At 42.7% G+C, this 15,281-nt stretch overlaps 1 long non-coding RNA gene across 2 annotated transcripts; it reads right to left on the reverse strand.

Moving 5' to 3' along the window:
• Positions 1-7,061: 7,061 nt before the first annotated feature.
• LOC107280877 (uncharacterized) lies at positions 7,062-8,887 on the reverse strand. Of its 2 annotated transcripts, XR_010741748.1 has the most exons (4): positions 8,729-8,887; positions 8,450-8,581; positions 7,846-7,899; positions 7,062-7,369 (listed from the first exon to the last, which is right to left on the reverse strand). It is a non-coding gene; the product is annotated as an uncharacterized lncRNA (long non-coding RNA). The 2 variants fall into 2 exon arrangements; XR_001545840.3 differs by lacking the exon at positions 7,846-7,899.
• Between the last annotated feature and the right edge of the window lie 6,394 nt (positions 8,888-15,281).

Here is a 15,281-nt window from a genome sequence, read left to right on the forward strand (position 1 = left end):
GATTATTGTTTACCCTTAAAATCCTTGTAACCATGATTACGTATGAGTCCCTAGTCAATTATGACAATTGCTTAGAAATGCTATTCTAGAATCATACATACTCATATTTATCAAATGCTATATGCTTGGGCAATTACCTTTGGGAAGGTAATTGAGATGCGGCATGTGAAGACATGAGCGCCACATTGCCATGATGTTGATGACATGATTTGTGAAAGGAGAAATAAAATTAAACAATTGTTTTCGACTAGGGCGGACGGGGGATTTGGGTGGTATCTGGAAAAGGCTAGTACCGTCCCCGGTCAATTAAGGATCGATCCATGAAGTTAAGCATGAAACGACCCCCGTACAACCGTACTTCTCGTATGGGTATAGACCTAGCGGATTAGATAGCCGAGCGGAGGCAGTATTCCTGCATAGATGGTTCACCCCTGAGTGAGGCAGGTGCGCTACGGTGGGACAGCCGTTGAGGTAGGGCCGAGAGGCGTGCCCTACATCGGTGTCGCCATTGGTAGGACTGCCATGAGTGTGTGAGAGAGGGAACTTAACTTGAACCATAATTTAATATGTGTGTGAGACTTCTCTTTCCCAGGAGCGCCAGAACTCCTCTCACTGCTAGAAACATGGACGCCTAGAGTGCATGAGGATTTAAGTTTATGGAGCGGGTACTGCCAATGCGAGGTTATCGAAAAGCTTTGCCGTGACGCGTCTCATGTGTTGGGACGAGGCTCATGTGTTGGGCAGTCGCGGAGTGCGGGTAAAGTGTACATCCACTGCAGTGTGAGTAAACCAAATCTATTCGAATAGCCGTGCTCGCGGTTATTGAGCACCGGGACGTGTATTACACTTGGCTAGACTCTAAATTCTTAACTTGTGTGGGATGGGATATTGCATGATGAATTTTATGCTGATGGAGCCACTTCCTGAGAGGAGGGAAGGTGGACGTCCTCAGAAAACCATAACGACTCAATGGCGGGAAGCTATCCTTGGGATCACAATGGATGGTGGACAGAACCGTCGTTGTTTAAATATGAACACTGGTACTAAAATTTGATTAGTCAATGATAGGTCTTAGGCTTGTGAAAAGAATTACAAAACTGGCTTTGCGCAAAGAACCATAGCCATCCTTTGAATACCCCTATCATGTGCATTGTTGTTGTGATAGCTTGCTGAGTACGGTTGGTACTCACCCTTGCAATATATAAACTTAATCAGAGGCCGGATATGAAACTTCGGAGGATCCCTACGCGTACTACCCGAATGGTGATGAAGACGATGGCGCTCCGTAGGTCTTAGTTACGGTCGTTGCCTGTGGCAATGGCGTGCCGCTGCCTTATCTACTTCTGTTTTTGGTATGTATTCCGGACCGCTCGATCCGATGATCTAAGACTATGCCTGCGGGCTTATGATGTAATAATTCGCACTAGACTCTCATGTATGTGTATTTGGTATTCTCAGCTATGAACTCGTGTGTACCAGACTACTTGATCCAGGGAAATGGTACGGTTTACACGATTGATTCCTGTTATAAAAACGGGGGTCCACAGCTACTCTACGTGGTGCATGTTAATTCTAAGTTGGGCTGGGCTGGCCCGGGAAGTTGACAGGCTCGAAAGATAAGTTGGGCTCTAGTTGGGCCTTGAAGACGATAATTAGGGATTTCACATGGATTTATTCATGCAAATTTCACGTAAACTAATTCAGCTTTTGCAGGGCGTTCTTCAGAGGAGCCCAACTTTTAATTTACCTGAATGCTTATGCATTTTATATGCGTACTTTTATTTTCACCATCCACTAATCAAGGTACATGTGAGAGTAGTGGAGCTCAAAACAGAGACCATATATATAAACCTGGTTCTAATAATAAAATAAGTGACATAGTCAAAACTACGTTTGACCATAAGAAATTCCTAGGGTTAATGCTTCAAGTTCGAGATAACGCTTTGTAATTAGCTATATATAAATCAAATATCTATGGGTTGACTTCTCTTCTGCCGAACTTGCTAGCTGATCCTCGTCTACCGTTTCTTCCGATCCCTTTACCTAAATGTCAAGCCCGGCAAGAAAAGTAAGTGCCCCTTTGACTCGTAGGATTGAGAAAACGTAGAATTTTGATAGGAATATAAGTGTAAAACAGAAAATTACAAAACGTGAGAAAAATACAAGAATTACCGTTTGATTGAACCGTAGGAAAAACAAAAAAATTGGAAGAGAAAAATAGACTCAAAGGAAAGTTACCAAGAGGTTGAAGCTCTTGCTAAATTTACTCTAAAATTTCTATAGAATTGTCTATATACCATAGGAATTTCAAAGGATTGAATAGTTTAAGTGTTTCATAGGAAATTTTTCAATAGGATTAAAATCCTCGAAAATTTCTATATTTTTTCTCCAAATCAAAAGGGCCCTAAATATAGAATATATGCCCTAGCTTCCAAGAACATGGACATCATACTATAGATTAAAAGATATGCAACTTACTATTCATCAACTAACTCATATCTTAAATCTTAACCTTCCAATCGCAATATCTAGAACACTTCTTTCTGTTTTATCCTAATCTAGAATATTTGCAAGAAAAGTGTCTGCTGCTTTCTCCTCCCTTCTAGTAGTACTAATAATTTTTTTCTAGTGACCTGTCATTAGCATTGATGCGTAGCCATGAGTCCATGAGATCAGTATTTTTAATCTTGGAGGGACAAATAGAATCATGGAACATTGCATAAACAAAATGCAGGCATGATCTCTTTCTCAATCCCCATTTGCCCCATCTTTGGCCATCCAGTAGCATATAGACACGTCAGCAGCCGGATCTGATGAGTCAGATGCCAAGTCATCAGCGCACAGTGCAGGGATCAATTGTATATGCCAGGTGGCAGTCTAGTGGGCTTGTATTCTATTGGAGAAGTTAATAGGACAAGTGACGAGAGGAATTATTTGACTTGGGATTACTACTTTGTGAATTTTTCATATGTAGATCATTGACTTAGAATGGTTCATTATTAAGAGAACTAACTAAAGCAGCAGATTTTTACACCTTCTTTTCCATGCCTCTTCAGCGATCGAATTTCATTTTCCCTCCCTCCATCACAACAATAACCATGATTTGTCACCACTATAAATAAAATTATCACTACTACATAACCTCTAGGGAATACCCTCATATGTGCTAGTTTATTTAACAGGCACATATATGACTTCCCATCCATCTGAACCTCTATATAAGGATAAAATTAATAACCATTAGTCTACTAGTTCTTAAAAAAACTGACATATATAAGGTTGCCAAGTTATATGTACCGAGTTTTTTTAAAAAAACCTACATATAAGAAACTTGTGTTTAAAACCGACACCCTAAAGTCTCATCTCTTCACCCTTCTCCTCCCCTCACTCTTTCTCTCTCTCACTCTCAGACTCGACGGAGGCACCCTCTCTCACTTCCTTCACTCTCTTTCTCTCCTAGGTGCCTTGCACCCCGCTTTCTTTCTCTTCCGAGACGGTGGCACGTGACACTCGCCCCTCGTTGAGGGTGCCTTCTCCTCCGCGATGCTGCTTTCCTTATGGCGGCGCCTCGGCAGTCCCGCTCTCCCCACGACGGGAGTGACCTCCTCGGCGGTGCCCTCCTCCTCATAGTGATGACAACCTTCCTTTGGTCCTACCTTCCCACGAGCTCAAGGATGGCTAGATCCGGCAATCATGATCTTGTTGGTGGTCAGATCTGGCCACCACGAGCTTTGGGGAGCGGGGGGAATCCACATGGCGAGTGGTGCGGGAGGGATTGGCGATGGAGGGCAGGCAGGCAAACTGCACCGCAGCAAGAAGTAATGGCAATGGTGTTCTTGGATCCTCTCTCTATGTTCTTTCATTCTGATCCCCCTCTATGACTATGTGTTATGTGAATTTGTGATTATATGATTTTGTTCTTGTATATGGATGTCAATCGATCTCGGGGTCTTTGTGTTGTTAGAAGTTGATATGCGGATATTTCTTATGAGATGATATGTGGATATATTTGTTTACACCCAAATTTGGCACCTAGGATTAAAATAGGAAAGATTGCCAAAATTTGGAAATCTACCGGTTTCCTCCGAGTGGGCGGGTCTGACTGCCGTGTGTTGGGCGGTTAGACCGCTGGTTCAGGGCCGGTCAGACCGGCGGTATGTGGCCGGTCTGACCGGCAGGTCTGAGTCCGACTGTGTTTCGTCGGGTCTCGAGGTTTCCTTGCTCGGGAAGGCATGTTTCGGGTTTCCTTTAGTTTCTATCCCGAGTTGGACGTGGAGGAGGGCTTGTAGAAGGCAAGACCAACCCCTATATAAGGGACATGGCGCAAGGCTTAAGGTGTTGCGATCGTGCTTGTCAACTTGTCAAAAAAGTTGCCAACACGATTTTTGGCGACTCCGCTGGGGAGGAGATCCGTTCATCGTCAACTCAACTTCGACTTCGCCATGACGAAGCCGCCATCCAAGACGGAGGTGGAGCCATCCAATGTGATACCGGTCACATTGGAGGATTTCGAAGGAGAAGACCGCAAAGCTATGGAGGAGTACATCAACGAACTCACACGGGAGGCGTTGATGAGGGCAAGCACTAGGACTCGTCAAGGCGTGATCATCAAGCCCGGGCCATGTCCTAAGCTCGCCCCCGATTTGGTAAGCAATTATGAGGTAACACAATCTATCCAACAACAAGTAGCATCTACAATAGATTCATCTATGATTGCTTTTAAAGATAAGTTAGATGCAACTTTTGAGGGTAAATTTGATGAGTTTTTAAGGGTTAAATTCGGCCCTCTTATGGCCGATTACATGTCAAAGGATAAAGCCTCTACCACTGCTAACCAACCTCCTATAGATCAAACGGGTAGTAAAACCGATGGAGCGGCGCACACGGCCAGTCTGACCGGGCCTGATGGCCTGTCAGACCGCGACTTAGCCGTCGGTCCGACCGGTCAAACGGCCGGTCAGACCGGGTATTACCCCTGCGGTCAGACCGGGCCCTGGGCCGGTCAGACCGGCGCGATTACACCGATACAGGGAATAGATCCAATGACTAATGCTAGTTATTTGTATCATCTTAGAACATTTGATCCTCCTGTATCTAGTGCTGCAAATAGTCCCCAAGTTCCCCCACATGTTCCTAATGCTTATAATGATGTTGCTAGGGGGTATCCTCCCGATAATAGACAAGGCCAATATAATCATATTGCGCCACAGAAACAACCTATTAGGCCACCAAATCCACCGCCAAATCAACATGGGCCTAATAACATGGAGGATATAATTAGTGAGATTATTAGGAATAGATTCGGGATTAAAACTAGGAATCGTGCTAGGGTTTACAAAAAGCCGTATCCTGATTATTATGATATTCTGTCGTTTCCCCGTAATTATAGAGTTCCCGAATTTACCAAGTTTAGTGGTGAAGATGATAAGACCACATGGGAGCATGTAGGTCAATTTTTAGCGCAATGTGGTGAGGCTAATAGTGATACTTTTAAATTGCGCTTGTTTTCCTTATCTTTGTCCGGTAATGCTTTTACATGGTTTACTTCTTTACCGGCAAATTCTATTCATACTTGGGTTCAATTAGAAGAAAAATTTTATGATTATTTCTATACTGGAGAAACTGAGCTTAGGTTATGTGATTTAACATCGGTTAAGCAAAAGTATAATGATCCTGTCATTGATTATATTAAGAGATTTAGGGATGTTAGAAACCGATGTTATAGTTTGAATATAACTGATAGAGATTTGGCTTCTCTTGCCTTTAAGGGTTTAATTGCTCCTCTTAGAGAAAGACTAGATGGCCAACAATTTCTTGATGTTAGTCAACTTATGCAAAGGGCTCTAGCTCAAGAAAGCTGGGTTAAGGATAATAAAAAACTTGTTAGATCATATGACAAAAAGCCTAATGTTAATGTGATTGATTACCCTGAGGCTAGTGATAGTGAAGAGGAGGGTGATCATGATATATATGTTGCTGAATGGTCATGGACTAACAAAAACAAGCCTTTTGTTTGCTCTAACCTAATGCCGACTCCTCGCAAAAATCAGCAAAGTGAGGTTAAATATAGTTTTGATGTGGCTAAGTGTGATAAGATTTTTGATTATATTTTACAAGAGAAACAAATTAGATTACCTAAAGGCCATGTCATACCATCTCAAGAAGAGTTAAAACGTCGAGCATATTGTAAATGGCATGATTCTCATTCTCATTCTACTAATGATTGCAATGTGTTTTGACGACAGGTTCAATCGGGCATAGATGAAGGACGATTGAAGTTCACCGATGGCTCCAAGATGAAGCTTGATCATGATCCTTTTCCGGTGAATACGATTAATTTCAATGATAAGAAGGTGTTGATTCGGCCGGAGCAAGCCGAATCTACTAAAGGAAAATGAGTGGTCATTGGCGAGCCAAGACCTAAGATGATAGTGCCAAAGAAGCCGGAGGATGGTGTTTGGAAGGAGAATAAGAATGAAGCTTCAACTTCTAAAGCCCCTAGGAAGACCAAAGTGACTTTTGATATGCTTTTGAAGAAGTATGAGAAGCAAGGTGGTGAGAAGGCTCGCAACAAAGGAAAAAGACCAAGATCACCTCCTAGGGAGCGATTTGGTCATTCACCGAGACGATCGCATTCACCTCCATATCATCATCCACAAGACATGTCATGGAGTTCTTATTCAATGCCGCCGCCGGGTTATCCTTATCCTTATTATATGCCATTGGGGGCAACACCGCCAATGTTCAACCATATACCTCCAATGCAATTCAACCAAGGGTGGGGAGGACCAAGAAGGCCAATTCATGAGCGTTTGGCTTCACCAAACAATGGCCGGTTTTATGGTAGGAACCGGGCTAATGAAGAAAGGAGGGAAGGGAGGTGGAGGCAAGGACTTCGGAAGTAATTACCATCAAAGTGGGGTCTCATGATGTGCCAATATCTTCTGGAGATGAAGTTGGAGAGTCCTCAAGCAAAAAGTCCGAAGCCGGTACCAGCTCATCGCAGTCGGCCGGTTTTGTAACACCCCAGGTAACCACGTATCTAGAATGCCACACCAAAATACACTCAAAAACTAAGTCCTAAAATTATTAGAAATTTCGGCAGAGTCTCCCCTAAAAATACGGACATCACGACAGGCAGTTATAAGAAAGGTCAATACCGATATAAACCACACAATCCAAACCATCCTAGCTCCACAAATCCCACGTGAAAAATAAGGATCAGAACCTTAAATGACCTTTACAAGTTCTATGCAAAACTTATGCTGAGCAAAAATTATAGTCTAAAACTAATTTCAATTGTGTGCAATAATAATGTGTAGTCCAAGGGTGCTACTCCCGCCCCATGCCGATCGATGTCATTAGGTACCTAAAAACCAAATTAAACACCAGAGTGAGTAAAGAATACTCAGCAAGTACAATCTTGAACTAGTAAAACATACGCATGATTTATGCATTAAGAAACCAACATGAAGGGTTGGATTTACTTTATTTTTAAACCAAAGAAGTCAAAAGATAGTAGTTCCCTCCCGGGCAGGTGTGAATATCCTCTTAGCATTACCGGTAAGCCGAGCAAGCGTGATCAGCGCTTCTCAAGGATCATGAATAAAGATCCAAATTGCACTCCCATGGCTACGCATGGTTCTTGAATAATGTAAACAGAACATCCGGAATAATGAAACATGAATAACGTCATGAATTTGAATATGGGTCGAAACACGAATAAGTAGCATAACGTCATAGCCATACAATCAGTAATAACAAGCAATTGAATAATAATTATGCAAGTAAAGCCAAACAAAACAACTCAGTTTTGTCCATCACATAAGTCCGTCTTGTACTTGCCTTAACTCATTCGATACTCCGACTCAACTCCTCCAACGTTGGAACACTCCACACCTGTGGAGCAAAACTACGCATAAATCACTATATTCAACTAACGATGGTTACAAGGGATATTTACTAAAATCGAAACCTAGAACATATAAACCTTTTACCGATTTGTATTAAATAACCTATAGCTGTTCCATTACTGTTTTATGAGTAACTCACAAACCGTCTAACGGAAACTAGCAAATAATACAACTTCGGACATCTAGACAAAATTGTCTACAACTTTCATGTTGAGCAAAAAACAGATTATGCCTCTGAAAATCCCAGATTAAGGAAAAACGAACTGCTGTCCTGATTTCTGGACCCGGTCAGCAGTACTGTTTTTGCTGTTTCTCCTAAACCGTTTATCGGAATCGAGTGAAACTAGTACCGTTGGAAAGATATTGACAATGACTACAAACTTTATTTAGGACAACTAACCTGATTCCTGATGGTTTAATACCAGATTTGAAAATACGGTTTCAGCCTAGCGTTCAATATAAAATAAATTCGAAAAAACCGGAAACAGATCGCCTTAAATATAAATTAGAAACAACTATAGACTAAAACGGATTACCTAGCAGTACTAATGTATAAGAAAAACGAAGAATTTGGAAATATTCACCAAATTCCCCAAATTTCCCTTCTTCTATCAAATTTCCCCTTCTTTCCTTCCTTCCTGTTCTTCTCTGCCTTCTCTCCGTCCTTCCTGTTCGTTGCAGGCCAACAGCAGCAGCAGCAGAAACGAATATCGGCAGCAACAGCAAGCCGTGCACGACCAGCAAGGAAGAGATCAGATCGGCAACAGCAGGGTTCGGCAGCAGCAGGGAAATTAACAGAAGCAACAGTAGCTCACCAACGACCGGCTGCGGACGACGACGGTTGTGGCGACCGGCGACGGCTGCACCAGCGGCGGCGCCGGCGAAGAGAGGAACAGCAGCGGCAGCGGCAGAGCGCAGGAGGTGCGGCGGCTAGGGCTACAGGAGAATCGCTCCTGTTTCTTTTTTTTTCGTTTGTTTTTTTTGGTTGGTTATATAAAGAGACTAAATAAGATCTAACAGCTCACATCTATTCAATCCTCGGGACTTCGTTCGGACTCCGATTACTATAAATTTATAGTCTATTTTGCACTGCTCGGCGAGCTCTACGCATCCACGGTTCCCGATCGCCTATACGAACAATGGTTTAAAAGTTGAACTTTTGCGCGTTTGCTCTAATATTCCGCGAGATATATTAATTTAAAACTCGGGGTATTACAGGTTTGACCAGGCCCCCTGGCCGGTCTGACCGCAACCATACGGCCGGTCTGACCGCCGACCCGACGACGGTCCAACCGACGCCTCAGGCCGATCTGACCGTGCGCCAAATGTCGATCTAACTGGCGCATCTGGCCGGTCTGACCGGGCTCTAGGACCGGTTTGATAGGAGAATTGCAAAGGGCGATGTGAGGGCTTCATCGTCTTCAAGCAAAATCAATAGAGGACATTATTTACCTCCTAGAACAGAGCCGAATCCTAGGTGGATGCCTAAGGATTTAACGGCTACTCAAAAGAGAAGGTTGCAACGTCTTCGGGCTTAAGAGATAAGAGAGAAAAAAGGTGAAGAGCAAAGAGATAAAAGGTTCAATGAGTTGCGACCACCACCGGTATGGAGGCATAAATCCATAGAGAAGGAAAAACCGATTGTTGTAGAGGAGAAGGAGGAGCAATCGGTTGATAAAGGTGAATCATCTCCAAAAGAAGACATGGATATCAATATGGTATGTATGTTGCCTATGGAGTTTTGTGCTATGGATGAAGCCGAGGTTGCTCAATTTTCATTGGGTCCTAAAGACATGGTTTTTGAGAAGCCCGATGAGTCAAACCGTCACATGAAGCCTCTCTATCTCAAAGGACATGTTGATGGGAAGCCGGTCTGTAGGATGCTAGTGGATGGAGGTGCCGCCGTTAACTTGATGCCGTACTCATTATTCAAGGAGTTGGGGCGTGAGGATGATGAGTTGAAGAAGACCAACATGATTCTCAATGGCTTCAATGGTGAACCAACGGAGGCAAAGGGTATCTTTTCGGCGGAGCTCACCGTGGGAAACAAGACGCTACCAACCGCTTTCTTCATCGTCGATGTACAAGGTAACTACAAAGTTATTTTGGGTCGTTGTTGGATTCATGCCAATTGTTGTGTGCCTTCTACCTTGCATCAATGTTTAATTCAATGGGACGGCGATGATGTTGAAATTGTTCAAGCGGATACATCGGCTGAGGTTGCAATGGCCGATGCTACTTTTGAGTGGCGTCATGGGAATATCCAATGCTTATCGGGGAGGGATCTTTCTAGCTATGATTTTATTAGTATCTCCGATGGCAAATTTGTACCTATCTCTGTAAAGCCGGCTAGTGTCACACGGCTAAGCCATGTAAATTTGTATAATGAGTAAGGAGGCTAATTTAGAGTGGTTACAAAAGAGGGTGCAAGAATATCGGTCTACAAAGAACGATATTGGTGAAACTGTTTAAGATTTTGATGAAGTGGAAAAGCTTGGAGAAGGGTTTACATCGGCCGATCCATTGGAGGAAGTAGACATAGGTGATGGAACTAAACCAAGGCCGACTTTTGTAAACAAAAATATGAGAGCCGATTATAAGGTTAAGATAATCTAGCTACTTAAAGAATATGTTGATTGCTTTGCATGGGAATATTGTGAGATGCCGGGTCTTAGCCGTGAGCTTGTTGAGCATCGGCTTCCAATTAAACCGGGTTTTAGGCCTTATAAGCAACCACCTCGTCGTTTTAATCCTTTGCTATATGACCGAGTCAAAGAGGAGATTGATCGGTTGTTGAAGGCGGGGTTTATTAGGCCATGTCGTTATGCGGAGTGGGTTTCTAGCATAGTCCCGGTGGAGAAGAAGGGGAGTGGTAAGATTAGAGTTTGCATAGAATTTAGAGATTTAAATAAAGCCACTCCCAAAGATGAGTATCCTTTGCCTATAGCCGACATGATGATTAATGATGCCTCGGGTCATAAGGTGATTAGCTTTCTAGATGGTAATGCCGGCTACAATCAAATCTTTATGGCAGAAGAGAATATGTACAAAATGGCTTTGAGGTGCCCGGGATTTGTTGGTTTATTTGAGTGGGTTGTTATGACTTTTGGATTGAAGAACGCCGGTGCAACATATCAAAGGGCAATGAATTTGATCTTTCATGATTTGCTAGGTATTATCTTAGAGATCTACATTGATGATATTGTTGTCAAATCGGATGGTATGGAAGGACACATAGCCGATTTGAGGTTAGCTTTTGAGAGGATGTGCCGGTATGGTTTAAAGATGAACCCACTTAAATGTGATTTTGGTGTGTCGGCGGGGAAGTTCTTAGGATTCATAGTGCATGAGAGAGGAGTTGAGATTGATCCTAAGAAGATAGAAAAGATTCGTGATTTCAAAGCGCCGACATGCAAGAAGGAGGTTCAGAAGTTCCTAGGTAAGGTGAATTATTTGAGGAGATTTATTTCTAACCTAGCGGGTAAAATTGATGCTTTTGTTCCTATAATTCGTTTGAAAAAGGAAGCCGATTTCACTTGGGGGGCAAAACAACAAGAGGCGTTTGAAGAGTTGAAGAGATATTTGTCTACTCCACCCGTTGTGCGAGCGCCTAAAGCCGGAAAGCCTTTTCGGTTATATATTGCCTCCGAAGACAAAGTCATTGGTGCCGTTTTGACGCAAGAGGAAGATGGCAAGGAATATATCATTACATATTTGAGCCACCGTCTTTTGGATGCTGAAACGAGGAATGTCTTTATAGAGAGACTTTGTTTATGCTTATACTATGCTTGTACCAAATTGAGGCATTATTTTTTATCTAGTACATGCATAGTTGCTTGCCAAGTCGATGTTATTAAACACATGTTGCAAAGCCCAATTCTAAGTGGAAGAATTGGCAAGTGGGCATATGCTTTGATAGAATATGATTTGGCTTATGAACCATTGAAATCTATGAAAGGCCAAATTGTATGTGATTTTATAGTAGACCATCATATAGATATTGCTTATGAGGGAGAGGTTTGCTTAGTTAAAGTTATACCTTGGAAGATTTATTTTGATGGTTCTTCTTGCAAAGAAGGTCAAGGCATAGGGGTAGTTTTGTTTTCACCTAAAGGCATGTGTTATGAAGCATCGGTTTGTTTGGAGTATTATTGTACAAATAATCAAGCTGAATACAATGCTTTATTATTCGGCTTACAAGTTATGGAGATGGTTGGAGCTAAATACGTGGAGGCTTTTGGTGATTCGGAATTGGTGATGCAACAAGTCGCCGGAGTCTACAAATGCTTGGACGGATCACTAAATAGGTACCTCAATTCATGTTTAGATATTATTGCCAATTTTGATAATTTTGCTATTAGACATATTGCTAGGCATGATAATTCTAGAGCAAATGACTTGGCACAACAAGCATCTGGCTATCATGTGAAGAAGGGATTATTTCTGAGATTAGAAGAGCCGGTGCTTGATTTTAAATCTTTGTGCGAAATTGGCAAAACTGGAGACCAGCGGTGGTCTGACCGGCATTGCACGGCCGGTCTGACCGGTGACTAGGGGCGGTCTGACCGGCCCCATGCTGCCGGTCTGACCAGCGACCCCGAGTAGTCTGACCGGCCTTGCGTGGCCGGTCTGACCGGTTCTGGGCAGAACGCTGGGGGCACGTTTCAATCAATTTAGAGGCCGAATTAAGTGTGAATTCGGATATTTGTACCCAGGGAACAGAAGCAGATTGGAGAATTCCTTTGATTCGATATTTGAAAGATCATAAACTTAAGGTTGATCGGAAAATTCGGCGGCAAGCATTCAAATATACATTGCTTGATGGAGATTTGTATCGCCGAAATATAGATGGTGTCTTGTTGAAGTGCTTAGATGAAGATCAATCTAAAGTGGCTATGGGAGAGGTACATGAAGGAATTTGTGGAACTCATCAATCGGCCCACAAGATGAATTGGTTGCTTAGGAGAGCGGGGTTCTATTGGCCGAAGATGATTGATGATTGCTTCAAATATTATAGAGGATGCGAGGCTTGTCAACGGTTCGGCAATGTTCAATTGGCACCCGCCGCCGTGTTGAATCCCATAATCAAACCATGGCCGTTCCGAGGATGGGCTTTGGATTTCATTGGTCAAATTTATCCTTCATCATCAAAGGGGCATAGGTTCGTGCTAGTTGCTACGGATTACTTCACCAAGTAGGCCGAAGCCGTGCCTTTGAAGAATATGACTCATACGGAGGTAATTGACTTTATTTTGAAGCATATTATCCATAGATTCGGTATTCCACAAACATTAACTACGGATCAAGGTGCTTATTTTATGTCTAAGGAAGTGAAGAGATTTACCGAATCTTATGGTATTAAATTGTTGAGTTCTTCTCCTTAGTACGCTCAGGCTAATGGACAAGCCGAGTCGAGTAATAAGACATTGCTGAAGTTAGTGAAGAAGAAGATTGAGGAAGACCCAAAGAGGTGGCATGAGGTGCTTTCCGAAGCATTGTGGCTGCATAGGATTTCTAGACATGGTGCCACTAAAGTCACTCCTTTTGAGTTGGTTTATGGTCAAGAAGCCGTTTTACCGGTGGAGGTAAATCTTGGTTCTCTTCGTTATATCAAGCAAGATGATTTGTCAAGTGAAGATTACAAGACGTTGATGGGAGACAACCTTGATGAAGTCATCGACAAGCGCTTGAAGGCATTGGAAGAGATAGAGAAAGAGAAGAAGAGGGTGGCCAAGGCGTACAACAAGAGGGTGAAAGCAAAGTTGTTTCAAGTTGGAGACTTGGTTTGGAAAACAATTTTGCCTTTGGGTACTCGATCCAAGGAGTTCGGTAAGTGGTCTCCTAGTTGGGAGGGTCCTTATCGAGTGTGCGGCATTGTTCGAGGGAACGCATACTTTTTGGAGACACTTCAAGGGGAGCGTTTTCAGTGAGCAATCAACGGGAAATACTTGAAGAAATACTTCCCGAGCGTTTGGCAAGACGCTTAGGAGGTGCTATGGCCGGTAATTGGATTATCGTCCTAAGACCAAAACATGTTCTATGATTTTAGATTCATATTGTTCATCAAAAAGGCAGGGGGGCATGTGTTTACACCCAAATTTGGCACCTAGCACTAAAATAGGAAAGATTGCCAAAATTTGGAAGTCTACCGGTTTGCTCTGAGTGGGCCGGTCTGACCGCCGTGTGTTGGGCGGTAAGACCGCCGGTTCAGGGCCGGTCAGACCGGCGGTATGTGGCCGGTCTGACCGGCAGGTCCGAGTCCGACTGTGTTTCGTCGGGTCTCGAGGTTTCCTTGCTCGGGAAGGCATGTTTTGGGTTTCCTTTAGTTTCTATCCCGAGTTGGACGTGGAGGAGGGCCTGTAGAAGGCAAGACCAACCCTATATAAGGGACATGGCAGGTTCATTGTAAAAAATCAATCTACAATCAATCAATCGAATCGTTTTTCATATTGCTTTTAGTTTTCTCTTAGTTTGTCCATCTTTGTCAGTTTGTGCTGTAAACCGTCCGCCGCCGCTGTGAGAGTGTGACATCTCTTTGTAGATTTGTCCTGAAAACCTTCCGTTTTGACCACGAGACGGGTAGTTATCTAGAAATCGGCTCCACTAGCCGGTTTAGTTATCAAAACCCATCTACGTTTAGCTCTTTGCTAGATCGAGGTGGTTGGCGACTCTAGGATCACCGCAAGGCTTAAGGTGCTGCAATCGTGCTTGTCAACTTGTCAAAAAAGTTGCCAACAATATTGATTCAGTGATGTGATTGATCCGGGGTGACGAGGAGCTTCGAGCCAGCTCTTCTTCTTTTTCTTCTTTCGTAGGTCTCAAATATGTGCTGATTTGGCACAAATAAGTGTACTCATCAGAGCCGCAATTATGGTGCCAGTTGCAGAACCAGTACCGACTAGGGTTTCTGTACTACTGTATAACAATAAGTGTGCTTGGCTGATAACATTGAGGATTCAAGATAGCATGAAGGTCAATTTCTTTCTAGCAATTCATGATAAGTACTCATTCCATATTTTAATTTTAATGTATGACACCGTTGACTTTTCGACCAATGTTTGACCATTCGTTTTATTCAAAATTTTTGTGTAAATATAAAAACATTTATGTCATGCTTAAACCTTAAAGAACATTTGATGATGAATCAAGTCACATTAAAATAAATAATAATTGCATAAATTTTTTGAATAAGACGAATGGTCAAACGTTGGATAAAAAGTCAACAGCGTCATACATTAAAATATGGAGGTAGTAGTATTATAACATGAAAACTAACTTACAGAGATAGCAAAACCTCTCATGTCTGTACGCTTATGTACAAAGAAAGGTCCTAACAGCTATAAGTATAACCTAGCTCCTAACATAAGC

The sequence above is a fragment of the Oryza sativa genome, chromosome 5, assembly GCF_034140825.1.
Source record: "Oryza sativa Japonica Group chromosome 5, ASM3414082v1".
In the NCBI taxonomy this organism is placed as follows: domain Eukaryota; kingdom Viridiplantae; phylum Streptophyta; class Magnoliopsida; order Poales; family Poaceae; genus Oryza; species Oryza sativa.